Genomic DNA, 14,483 nt, shown 5'->3' on the forward strand with positions numbered 1-14,483 from the left:
ATATATTGAGATATTTTTATATTACTCTATTTATTAATATCCATGCTTACTAATATTGATACAGTCCCTAAAACTGTATTGGTATTTATTTTAAAGTAAAATGAACATTGTTAATTTGCTGAAAAAAATCTTAACCTTCTTTAATATGTAGTATTTACATATTTACACAAATGGACAGATATATATACACACACACATATATGTGTGTATATATATGTGAGTGTGTAACAGCATATCCATCTAACAACAGTGTTTTATTTTCTCTTTAGAAACCATACTATTGTATCTGGTTTGAACTATACCAAATGGGAAAATATTTGCTGCTTTGTTGTGATTGGCGCTTGTAAAAGATTAATGCTTATTTACCCACTTTGTTAACCCACTAGTGTATTTCTGCGTGGAATACTAGTGTATTTATCATCTCGAGACCTGAATACTTTATGCCTAAAAGAATAATAACTATATGCATGCTATTGAACTACTTGAGGGCAATAAACTACTCTGTCTTTGTAAGGCGAAACCTTTATCAAAATCTTGTTAATATTGCCAATATCAGATGATGAAAAATCTTGTAACACTATGAATAGCAGTGGTTTCTGGAAAAGCAATCTGAATATTGAAATTTGTTGTTTTAAAAACATACTGGCCATCCAATATAAACACAATATGAACTCAAGATTAAATGTACAATCATAACCTAATGTATTTTTAACTATGATTATAAGAAAATGGTATTTTTCTTTTTTTTTTTAAGATTTTATTTATTTATTTGACAGACAGAGATCACAAGGAGGCAGAGAGGCAGGCAGGGTGGGGGTTAGGGGAAACAGACTCCCTGCTGAGCAGAGAGCCAGATGTGGGGCTTGATCCCAGGACCCTGGGATCATGACCTGAGCCGGAGGCAGAGGCTTAACCCACTGAGCCACCCAGGTGCCCCAAGAAAATGGTATTTTTCAACTTGGTTTTTCAAAGTCTTTATTCCTACTTGGTAATTATTACTTATAATTATGTGTATGTGTTCTCTCTCTTATTACACTATAAACTCCTCCAAAATAAAGATCCATCTTCAATTCTTTTTTTCTTCTTTTTAAGGGAGAGAGAGTAAATGGGGGGAGGGCAGGGAAGAGGGAGAAAATCCTAAGCAGACTCCATACTGAGCATGGAACCTGATGTGGCCTGGAACTCACCATCCTGAGATCATGACCTAAGCTAAAATAAAGAGTCAGAGACTTAACCAACTGAGTCAACCAGGTGCCCATACATCTTATATAATTTTTGTAACTAAGCTTGTATATTGTATTTTGCTACTTAAATGTTTTTAAATTTCCCATATTTTAAAGAAAAATTTTCTCCCATGAACACACATTCTCCTTCACACTTTTCTTCTTTCTTATTACTAAATGCCTAGAGTTTCAAGGCATAGGTCAAGGGTCTCTGTTATCCTGTGTATCATTACTCCCCAACCTATTGGCTTTAAATAATGTCTATATTCAAGAAATTCCAGTTCCAGCTCTGACCTCTTCAGTCAATTTCAATCATATGAGACCAACTGTTTGTTTACTTGATACCTTTTATAGAAAATCCAATAGAGATTCCAACTGTTCTCCTTATACAGAGTGAGGGGAAAAAATTGAATTCCTTCTATCTACACAATTCATTCAAACATTTTTTTTATTATGTTCAGTTAGGACATCATTAGTTTTTGATATAGTGTTCAACGATTCATCAGTTATGCATAACACCCAGTGCTCACTGCAACATGTGCCCTCCTCAATACCCATCACCCTAGCCTCACATTTTTTTCCAATTAAACTTTCACATGTAATCACATATTTGTTTCAACTAATATTAAATACAAGTTGAGATAGTGAAAGGAATCATGCTCTATTTAGACCCAAACTCACAGTTTATGCAAGCTAGATTTGAGCTTTTCTCTGAAAACACACCAAAATATATCAACTGGAATAGCATACTTAATCTTTGTGACATATTCTCCACAGAATAGGAATTGTAAAAAGAATTTTGAGCAAAATAATTCAAGCATAAATTTCTGGTATTTCGCAAACATTTTACTCTTATTTCATTTATATAAATTTCATGTATTCTCATTTCACTTAAAAATTCAGTATCAAATTGCAAATATAAAGTATAATTAATTATTTTTTAAAACTTATGAAATGAAATGTGCATATGTCAAGTACCAGAGTTTGGTAAATTTACATTAAACTCCCCAGTTGCATTAGCTACTTTTTTTTTTGAAACCTCTATATGATGATTATATATACAAATATAGTTTATGTTTGCTCCAATCAGCAAATGTTCAAAACTAAACTTTTCTCTAACAGTGCCCAAGGTCAAATCGCATCTTGGCCACTTACCAAGATATTAGACAAGTAACTCAGCCTTCCATAATTCTCTATTCTTTAAGAATGGGGATAATCTTGGTATTAACTTAAGGAAGTTACATGAATAAAAAAAGATAAAAGTATAAAGTTCTTATAGAAGTGCCTGAAACATAGGAGGAAATGTGGAAAAAAGAAGATTGAGTCAGGAGAATATTATCATAACTCAGCCAAGAAAAAATAGTGACTTGGATGAGGCAGGTTATTCAGAAATGTGCAGATTTTGGATGTATTACCTTTAGATGTAATATAATACACATTCCATCAAAGGGATGAGAAGTATGAAAGAAGACTCAAGGAGGACTTTAGACCTGACCAACTGAAAGACTATATTTGCTGTTAAATGAGATGAGAAGTGGTTTTGGAGTTGAATTTGGGACATATTAATTTTAAAATGAGAATTAAAATATCTAAGTGGAGTACAGGGAGACAAGTGTGCTACAAATATTTGGGATTATCAGTATACAAAATAATATTTTAAACAATGAAACTAGATAAGATCACAAAGAGAGAATACAGAATAAATTCAAAGACTAAGTTTCAGCATCCTAATATTAAAATATTAGTACATAAAGAGGTACAATATAAAGAAAATAATATGGAACAGCCAGTGAAATAGAAGGAAATCCACAGTATATGTACGGTAGGCCAAATAAAGAAAATGTTTCCAGGAGTAGAGTATAATCAAGTTTGCCAAGGCAGATGAGCACTGACCCTTTGCTCAATATATCTACTTAATAATAATGCTTTATGACAAAACAGCAAATATGACCAATGTTAGCAATTCATGAGTGTTTTGATTTTTCATATTTCATTTTTCTCTTGTTTTCTAGCCTCACAGGCTTGTTAGAGAAAAAGCAATAATCATTGTTCAGATTTTGTATGAGTAATTCATTAGGACCTAAAGATGCAGTTTGCATTGCAGAGTAAATATATGTAAATGGGAATTTAATTTCATAAAAATGTATTATTTTTAATTAAATAAATCAATATTTTAGTATTTTATTAATTGCAACCTAGTAGTCCTTGTTAAAAGATAAATTTGTCACATTCTTCGGTTTCCTTTAAGATACACCAGTGTTTCCAGTGCTTTATAATTATATTTGGCTTGAAGCCTAAAGTTACTCAGCCCAATGATGCAATTTGTCACATTTATGTGCAAGTTCCAAATGATTTTAGTGTATTTTATGTATGTAAAAAATGCAGGACATGTCCCTGAAGATTGTGAGAACACATTTTTGAATTACATGGTGAATTTTTATTCCTGAAATATTGACTTTTCTACTCGGGAAATAATATTGAATGCCCTGTGGACACAATATGCACAATGAATACCCAAGTAAGAGCTAAGGATTTCTGAGTTAGAGCTAACTCCTTTATTCACCAAGAGGCAATCACCAGAGTGATCTGGGCTCTTTGTTTTCAGTACACACTCATCACCATGCCTAGTGCTCTTGTATAATACAGTAAGCAGCTTAAACTGTTCTGTTACCTTAATCAATAAGCCCTTGATCGATCACTGATTCAATGAAGAGCTTTTTATAAAGTATATGCTCTTTGCATTGAGATATTGTGCTATAGGGGATACAAAAGAAAATATCCTTTTATTCCTTGTTCCCAAGAGCCCTAATTGCAGAAACATGGTTAAGGCATGCAAAATAAAAAGAGAACAAAGCAATATACCTTAACTTCTAAATAATGCTTGTGCTTACAAGCTATAGGACGCCAGAAAAGGGAAAGATGACTTTCCTTTGTGTGATTTAGGATACTAAAGGAAAATACTAAGTAAGAGTGTACTTAAGCTTTCAGATGTTCTTCTTCATGGCATGGAAAATACATTTTAAGAAGAGGGATAATGAATACTTCATGTAATGGTGTTTAAGTTCTGGTCTTCAGCAAGTATTTGCTAGAAAGTAATTGTATGGCTGAGGGATTTGGCTAGCCGGAGAGAAGGCAAGTAACCTACTGATCAAGGCAGGCAGAAGCATTACTAAAGGAACAAAAGTGTAAATGTGCACAAACTGCTCAGAGCAAAAATAATAATGATCTTGCTTAGAACAGAATGGAGGTCCTAAATAGTAAAATTAAAAAAAAAAAAAAGTTCACTTACAGATAGTATTTGATAATGTATCAAACTAGAATTACTTTTGGGAGATGATTTTTACATTGACAATTTCTACTACATTAGTCTCCTCAAATATATATTAGTTTTCCTTAATTGTCAGGTCAACAAATAGCTATGGAGATCCAGAGATAAATAATTTGAGAAAGGATATGACAGAATTGTTAAAACCACTGTGCTAGTCAAGACATAGGCAATGGTTAATTAATAATTCTGCTAGACAAATTGTTTCAGCTGATCTGATTAGAGAAAAATACATTGCTCCTACTATTTAATCTCTCTCTCTTTCTCTCTCCTAAACTTCCTAAGCCCTATGTTTTCAATGCCCTGTTTCCAGCCTTTTTTTTTTTCTCCTGAATATTATCAGCCATACTGAGAGTAGTCCTGGGTAAAAGGTATGATGTATCTAGGCTATCTACCACAAAGCCTGTAGGAGAGAAACATTAGAAACTGAGAAAGTCCATCTAAATCAAGGGTTTGGTCTTATCACTGAGTCAAGTATAGACTGGGGGGTGGGAGTGCAATTCATTAAGCTGCATATGCTGGGGTGTTTTTTCTTTGTTTGTTTGTTTAAGTAGACTCCATGCCCAGCATGAAGCCCAACGCAGCACTTGAACCCACAACCCTGAGACCACGACCTGAGCTAGGATAAAAAGTAGGACATTTCACCCACTGAACCACCCAGGCACCCCATAGGTTGCTTTGCTAAAGATGGCTCAAAGCGCACAGAAAATGGAGAACTTAGAAGTGGTATCAAAAATGGCAATCTGGGCAACAGGTGTATCTGTGCTGGATTCTGGCAGACCACTCATTTATGGTGGAACTCATGCCAATGAATGGATCCCTGATGAGTAGAACTGAGTAAGAGAACTAGCTAGAAAGAGGAGGTCAAGGCATCAGAACTCTAGCCTAAAAAGCTGATATTGGAGAGTCTGAGATAAAAACCAAGATAAGAGAAATACAGAATGAGATTAGGGAAGCTTACAAATTAAGCAATTTAAAGATTTGCTACATTTACCTTTGGTGCACAAATATGAGGCTTGTTTGAAATTAAAGAATCTGAACAGTTGTGTGGTAAGGGGTGAACTCTGCAATATAAAAGCATAGACAATTTAGGTTGTAGCTCCAAGAGAATAGGAGGACCTGTCTATAGTAGTATAATTTGTGTTTTCAGAAATGAGTGGAATGATGACAACAAAAGCCACTGAGAATTTTTGAAAGCCTAAGTGAAGAAATCAAACAATGAATAAATAATAGTCCTGATCATTGGGGCTAGGATAGTTGACATTACACCTAGCTGTGGTAACTGGGACCATCTGTGTCAATGTGACTTAAGGTTTTGCCTGGGAAAGATAAGACCGTAAAACAAATTATTTTACAGTTTGCTTTGGGAAATGTCATAAGTACAATTTATTGAAGATAAGAATCTTTTTACCTAAGCAATCATCCCTTCTCAAATAACAGTTTACTTGTTTCAACACCATTTTCTCATGTGTCCACCAATCCCAAACAGCAATATCACGAATTTTACCCAATCTCAATTATATGTCCACCTTGGAAGTTCATCTTAAAAGGATCTACCTTGATGTTAGACTTTGACAGCCTTTTTGACCCCAAAATTTTATTTAAATTCAAGTTAGTTCATATATAGTAGAGTATTAGTTTCAGCAGTAGAATTTAGTGATTCATCCATTGCATATAACATCCAGTGCTCTTTACATCAAGTGCCCTCCTTAATTCCCATCACCCAGTTACAACATCCCTCCACCTACCTCCCCTCCAACAACCTCAGTTTATTCCCTATAGTTAAGAGTCTCCTACCTTTGCCTCCTTCTCTGTCTTTATCTTATTTTTTCTTCCTTTCTCCTATGTTCACCTATTTTACTTCTTAAATTCTATATAGAAGTGAAATAATATGGTATTTGTCTTTCTCTGACTGACTGAATTTGCTTAGCATAATACATTTAGTTCCATCTATGTCATTGCAAATGGCAAGATTTCATTTATTTTTTATGGCTGAGTAATATTCCACTGTATATGTGTATACATATCTGTGTGTGTATGGCATATATTATGTATACACATGTATGTATATACATACATACATACCACATCTACTTTATTATCGGTTAATGGACATTTGGGCTCTTGCATGTTTTAGCTATTGTGGATGGTGCTGCCATAAACACTGAGGTGCACTTGCCCCTTTGAGTCATTATTTTTGTGTTCTTTGGATAAATACATACTGGTGCAATTGCTCGGTTATAGGGAAGTTCTAGTTTTAACTTGTTGGGGAACCTCCATACTGTTTCCAAAGTAGCTGCACCAATTTGCAGTCCCAACAACAGTGTAAAAGGGATGCCTCGTCTCTGCATCCTTGCCAACATCTGTTGTTTCCTAAGATGTTATTTTTAGCCATTCTGATAGGTGTGAGGGGGTATCTCATTGTGGTTTTGATTTATATTTCCCTAATGATGAGTGATATTATGCATTGTTCCATGTGTCTGCTAGCTATTGAGATGTTTTCTTTAGAAAAATATCTACTCATGTCTGACAGCCTTTTCTGAATTCTTCTCTCTCTCAAATCACTCCTAAGATTCATCCATTTTGCAGTGAGTTTGAACTGGCTTTACTTTTGTATTTAAAAATAGGTTATTTATTGTATAATTGAAACTAGTATTATACTAATATGTTAACTGGAATTTAAATAAAATTATATTTTATTTATTTAAAGTATATTGTTATACTGTATGTTAACTGGAATTTAAATAAAAACTATAAATAAATAAATAAATACATAAATCAAAATGTTGTCTGATGCTAGTTCGTTAAATTCAACACATTTTTTTTTTTAAGATTTTATTTACTCTATTCATTTGACATAAAAATAGCACAAGTAGGCAGAGTGACATGCAGAGAGAGAGGGAGAAGCAGGCTCCCCACTGAGCAGGGAGCCCAATGCAGTACTCAATCCCAGGATCTTGGGATCATGACTTGGGCCAAAGGCAGATGCTTAAGCAACTGAGCCATCCAGGCTCCCCAAATTCAATACCTTTCTTAAACTCCATGTTTTTCAACTCTTTCTTCTGGCTACATTGATAGTTCTGGTTCCTTGAACACAAGTTTGTTATGTCATTCATAACAAGAGAAGACATACTGGTGTTAGCATAGATTATCTTAAATTCAGAAATATATAACACTATGTGCTGAACAAACTTATGTAATTATATATAAAGTCATCCAGAAGGTCTCTTAAGTAAGGATTGTACAGAATCATAAAAGGTTGAAAGGTAAGTGTGGATTTTTGTGTGAGAAAGATCAAATTCAAAATGATGTACTACATTCATTATAAATAGAAGCTAAGCAACTTAACTATTATTAGTTATCATGAATAATTCACCAACTAAAGCATCATCAATACTAGCAAGAACTAAATTTGATATTTTAATTAATGTTTAACAAACCAGAACTATTCTCCTTTATAGAACATGATAAATGACAAGGATATAAAGCACTGTTAGCATTTTTTGTATGTGAGAAGAGGGTTTTTTATTTGTTTTTTATCATTTAACAGTATTATTAAAAATCATCTTCTTAAAATGATTTTTTGGAGATTCTTATTTGATGCATTATTTTCAAAATTCAGATAAGTAAACTAAATTCTAGCACTTTGTTAAATTTTACTATCCAGGTACTATTTCTGGAACATTATGTATGTTATAGCATCCATCTTTCATTCACTCAAACCCTTTCAAAACATTGAAGAGGAGGAAAAAATCCCAACTCATTTTATGAGGGCAGCATTAATTAGCCTGATACCAAAATCAGATAATACAGGAAAACTGCAGGCCAATATACCTAATGATAACAGATGCAAAAATTCTCAATAGAATTTTAGTAAACTAAATTCAACACTTCATATATTAAAAGAATCATGCATCATGACTAAATGGAATTTATCTCTGTATTATAAGGATGATTCAATATATACAAGTAAATAAATGTGATATACCATATTAATGAAAGATAAAAACTCAAACAATTATCTCAGTAGATGCAGAAAAAGCAATTGACAAAATTCAACATCTGTTGTGTTAAAAACTTTCAACAAATTGTGTATAGAAGAAATATAACTCAACATAATAAAGGCCATATATTACAAGCTAACAGCTAACATCATATTTAATGGTGAAAGTTGAAAGCTTTTCCTTTAAGATCAGAAACAAGACAAAGATGCCCATTCTCACCATTCCTACTCAACCTGCAAATCCAAGCTACAGCATCAAGCAAGAAAAAGAAATAAAAAGCATTCATATTAGAATTAAGGAATTAAAACTCTCTCTGTTTGCAGATGATATGATCTTACATACAGAAAATCCTAGTACTCACCAGAAAACTATTAGAACTAATCAACAGATTGAATAATGTTGCAAATACAAAAGCAACATATAGAAATCAGTTGTGTTTCTATAAACTAACAATGACATACCTGAAAAAGAAATAAAGAAAACAGGGGTATCAGGGTGGCTCAATTGATTAAGCATCTGCCTTCAACTCAGGTCATGATCTCATGGTCCTGGGATGGACCCCATCATCGGGCTCCCTGCTCAGTGGGGAGTCTTCTCCTTTTCCTTCTACCCTCCCCTCACTTGTGCATGCTCTCTCCCAAATAAATAAATAAATAAATAAAATATTTTTTTTAAAAAAGAAAGCAATACCATTCACAATAGTAACAATAATAACAAAATTCTTAGGAATAAATTAACCAAGAAGGCAAAATATTTATATACTGAAAATTATAAAATTTAAAAAAACACAAATGGAAACATATTCCATATTCATGGAATAGAAGAATTAATATTGTTAAAGTGCCCATACTACTGTAAACCTTCTATAGATTCAACACAATTCCTATCAAAATTCCAGGAGAATTTTCACAGAGATAGAAAAACAATCCTAAATTCATACATATAGAACAAAAACAAATGAATAGACTAAGCAACACTTAGGGAAAAAAAAAAAAACAAAAAATAAACAAAACAAAAAAAAATTGAAGGCATTATACTTTCTTATTTCAAATTATATTACAAAGCTATAAGCATCAAAGCAATATAGTACTGGAATAAAAACAGATACAGAGACCAATAAAATAGAATCAAGAACCTAGAAATAAGCTGTCACATTTGTAGTTAACTCATATTTGATAAAGGATCCTAGAATAATCAATGTGGAAGAATAGTCCTTCATTAAATGGTGATAAGAAAACTGGATAATCTCATGCAGAAGAATGAATTTGTACCCCTATCTTATGGCACTCACAAAATGAACTTAAAATGGATTCAAAACATAAACATATGACTTGAAACTATAAAACTCCCAGAAAAAAAACATAGGGCGAAAAACTCCTTGACACTGGTCTTGGCAATGAAATTTTTTGGAGGGAGGGATATGACATTAAAAGCCCAAGCAACAGAAGCAAAATTTAGCAAGTGGGAGTACATCAAACTAAAATCTCTGCACAGAAAAGTAAATTATTAACAAAATGAAAAGGCAACCTGTGCAATAAAAGAAACTATCTGCAAGCTATCAATCTGATAGGAAGATAAATATACAAAATAAATTTTAAAAACCCTCATACAACTCAGTAAGAAAATCTGATTAAAAAATGAACCAACCGTCTGGGGGGGGGGAGGAGTCAAGATGGTGGAGAAGTAGCAGGCTGAGACGACATCGGGTAGCAGGAGATCAGCTAGATAGCTTATCTAACCATTGTGAACACCTACAAATCCAACAGGAAATCAAAGAGAAGAAGAGCAACAAATCCAGAAACAAAAAATCGATCACTTTCTGAAAGGTAGGACCTGCGGAGAAGTGAATTCAACGCGACGGGAAGACAGACCGCGGGGGGAGGGGCCGGCTCCCGGCAAGAGTTGGAGCAACGGAGCACAACATCAGGACTTTTAAAACTCTGCTCCACGGAGGGACATCACTCCAGAGGCTAAACCAGGGGGAAGCCCAGGCGGGGTCAGTGTAACCCCACGTCCCGTGGGGTCACAGAAGGACCGGGGGTGTCTGAGTGACGCAGAGCTCGCAGGTATTAGAACGGGGAAGCCGGCTACAGCGACAAAGCCAAGGAGTGAGCTCTCAGCCCGGGGTTACCTTGTGACGGTCGCAGGCTGGGTGGGCTCGGAGCGTGGCCCGAGGCCATGTAGACGGAAGCGACTGGGTGCTTTTCTCCAAGTGCCAGCAATTGACTGCTTTCCTCCAGGGGCGAACACAGGCCAGGGAGGTGGAGCGGTTGGGCACTTTCTCTGAGGGCGCACTGAGGAGCAGGACCCCAAACTCTCGGCTCCTCCAGGCCGGAGGTTGGGAGGCCGCCATCTTCATTCCTGTCCTCCGGAACTCTCCAGAAAGCACTCAGGGAACAAAAGCTCCCGAAAGCGAACCCGAGCGGATTACTTAGCCCGGCCCCTGGCAAGGGCGGTGCAATTCCGCCTGCGGCAAAGACACTTGAGAATCACTACAACAGGTCCCTCCCCCAAAAGACCAACTTCACTCACCAAGAACAGCAGAATTCTACAGGAGGAGAAAGCAAATCTTATCTGGACAAAATGACAAGGCGGAAAAACTCACCACAGAAAAAAGAACAAGAGGTCGTACCAAAGGCTGGAGAGCTAATCAATACGGACATTGGTAATATGACTGATCTAGAGTTCAGAATGACGATTCTCAAGGTTCCAGCCGGGCTCGAAAAAGGCATAGAAGATATTAGAGAAACCCTCTCCGGAGAGATAAAAGCCCTTTCTGGAGAAATAAAAGAACTAAAATCTAACCAAGTTGAAATCAAAAAAGCTATTAATGAGATGCAATCAAAAATGGAAGCTCTCACTGCTAGGATAAATGAGGCAGAAGAAAGAATTAGTGACATAGAAGACCAAATGACAGAGAATAAAGAAGCTGAGCAAAAGAGAGACAAACAAATACTGGACCACGAGGAGAGAATTCGAGAGATAAGCGACACCATAAGACGACACAACATTAGAATAATTGGGATTCCAGAAGAAGAAGAAAGAGAGGTCAGGAACACCGCAAGGATGACCATTATCACCACTGCTGTTCAACATAGCACTAGAAGTCCTAGCCTCAGCAATCAGACAAAAAAAAAGAAATTAAAGGCATCTAAATTGGCAAAGAAGAAGTCAAACTATCACTCTTTGCAGATGATATGACACTGTATGTGGAAAACCCAAAAGGTTCCACTCCAAAACTGCTAGAACTTGTACAGGAATTCAGTAAAGTGTCAGGATATAAAATCAATGTACAGAAATCAGTCACATTTCTTTACACTAACAAGAAGACAGAAGAAAGAGAAATTGAGGAGTCAGTCCCATTTACAATCGCACCCAAAACCATAAGATACCTAGGAATAAATCTAACCAAAGAGGCAAAGAATCTATACTCAGAAAACTATAAAGTACTCATGAAAGAAATTGAGGAAGACACAAAGAAATGGAAAAATATTCCATGCTCATGGATTGGAAGAACAAATATTGTGAAAGTGTCTATTCTACCTAAAGCAATCTACACATTTAATGTAATCCCTATCAAAATCCCATCCATTTTTTTTAAAGAAATTGAACAAATAATCCTAAAATTTATATGGAACCAGAAAAGACCTCGAATAGCCAAAGGAATATTGAAAAAGAAAGCCAAAGTCGGTGGCATCACAATTCCAGACTTCAAGCTCTATTACAAAGCTGTCATCATGAATACAGTATGGTACTGGCACAAAAACAGACATATAGATCAATGGAACAGAATAGAGAGCTCAGAAATAGACCCTCAACTCTATGGTCAACTAATCTTCGACAAAGCAGGAAGGAATGTCCAATGGAAAAAAGACAGCCTCTTCAACAAATGGTGCTGGGAAAATTGGACAGCCACATGCAGAAAAATGAAATTGGACTATTTCCTTACACCACACACGAAAATAGACTTAAAATGGATGAAGGACCTCAATGTGAGAAATGAATCCATCAAAATCCTTGAGGAGAATGCGGGTAGCAACCTCTTTGACCTCAACCACAGCAACTTCTTCCTAGGAACATCGCCAAAGGCAATGGAAGCAAGGGCAAAAATGAACTATTCGGATTTCATCAAGATCAAAAGTTTTTGCACAGCAAAGGAAACAGTTAACAAAACCAAAAGACAACTGACAGAATGGGAGAAGATATTTGCAAACAACATATCAGATAAAGGGCTAGTATCCAAAATCTATAAAGAGCTTAGCAAACTCAATACCCAAAGAACAAATAATCCAGTCAAGAAATGGGCAGAGTACATGAACAGACATTTCTGCAAAGAAGACATCCAGATGGCCAACAGACACATGAAAAAATGCTCCACATCACTCGGCATCAGGGAAATACAAATCAAAACCACAATGAGATACCACCTCACACCAGTCAGAATGGCTAAAATTAACAAGTCAAGAAATGACAGATGCTGGCGAGGATGCGGAGAGAGGGGAACCCTCCTACACTGCTGGTGGGAATGTAAGCTGGTGCAACCACTCTGGAAAACAGCGTGGAGGTTCCTCAAAAAACTGAAAATAGAGCTACCCTATGACCCAGCAATTGCACTACCGGGTATATATCCTAAAGATACAAACGTGGTGCTCCAAAGGGGCACGTGCACCCAAATGTTTATAGCAGCAATGTCCACAATAGCCAAACTGTGGAAAGAACTTAGATGTCCATCAATAGATGAATGGATAAAGAAGAGGTGGTATATATACACAATGGAATACTATGCAGCCATCAAAAGAAATGAAATCTTGTCATTTGTGACAACGTGGATGGAACTAGAGGGTATTATGCTTAGTGAAATAAGTCAATCGGAGAAAGACAACTATCATATGATCTCTTTGATATGAGGAAGTGGAGATGCAATGTGGCAGGGTTGGGGGGAGGTAGGAAAAGAAAAAATGAAAAGATGGGATTGGGAGGGAGACAAACCATAAAAGATTCAATCTCAAAAAACAGACTGAGGGTTGCCGGGGGGAGGGGGGACAGGAGAGGGTGGTGGGGATATGGACATTGGGGAGGGTATGTGCTATGATGAGTGCTGTGAAATGTGTAAACCTGGCAATTCACAGACCTGTACCCCTGGGGATAAAAATACATTATATATTTATTAAAAAAAAAATGAACCAATCATCTGAATAGGTGTTCTTCCAAAGCAGGTTTACAAATGGCCCATTGTCGGGCGCCTGGGTGGCTCAGTGGATTAAGCCGCTGCCTTCGGCTCAGGTCATGATCTCAGGGTCCTGGGATCGAGCCCCGCATCGGGCTCTCTGCTCAGCGGGGAGCCTGCTTCCCCTTCTCTCTCTGCCTGCCTCTCTGCCTACTTGTGATCTCTCTATCTGTCAAATAAATAAATAAAATCTTTAAAAAAAAAAAAAAAAAAAAAAAAAAAAACAAATGGCCCATTGTCATGCAAATATTCTCAACATTACTAATTGTCAGAGAACTGCAAATCAAAATCACAATAAACTATTACCTCACACCTGTTAGGATGGCTATTATAAAAAGACATGTAGTTACAAGTATTGATGAAGATGTGAAGAAAAGGGAACCCTTTTATACTGCTGGTGGGGATATACACTGGTACAACTACCATGGAAAACAACACGGAGACTCCTCAAAAAATTTAAATATAAAACTACTATATGATCAATAATTATACTTCTATATATCCAAAGAAAATGAAATCAGGATCTCAAAGACATTTTTGTACTCCCTTGTCCATTTCAGCATTGTTTATAATAATGAAGATATGAAAACAACCTAAGTATCCTTACAACAACAGAGGAAACCTGAGAGCATTATGGTGCATAAAATAAGTCAGAGAAAAACAAATACAAAAAAACAATAACAAAACAAATGGTATCACTTACA

This window comes from Martes martes (assembly GCF_963455335.1).
Source record: "Martes martes genome assembly, chromosome: 15".
In the NCBI taxonomy this organism is placed as follows: Eukaryota; Metazoa; Chordata; class Mammalia; order Carnivora; family Mustelidae; genus Martes; species Martes martes.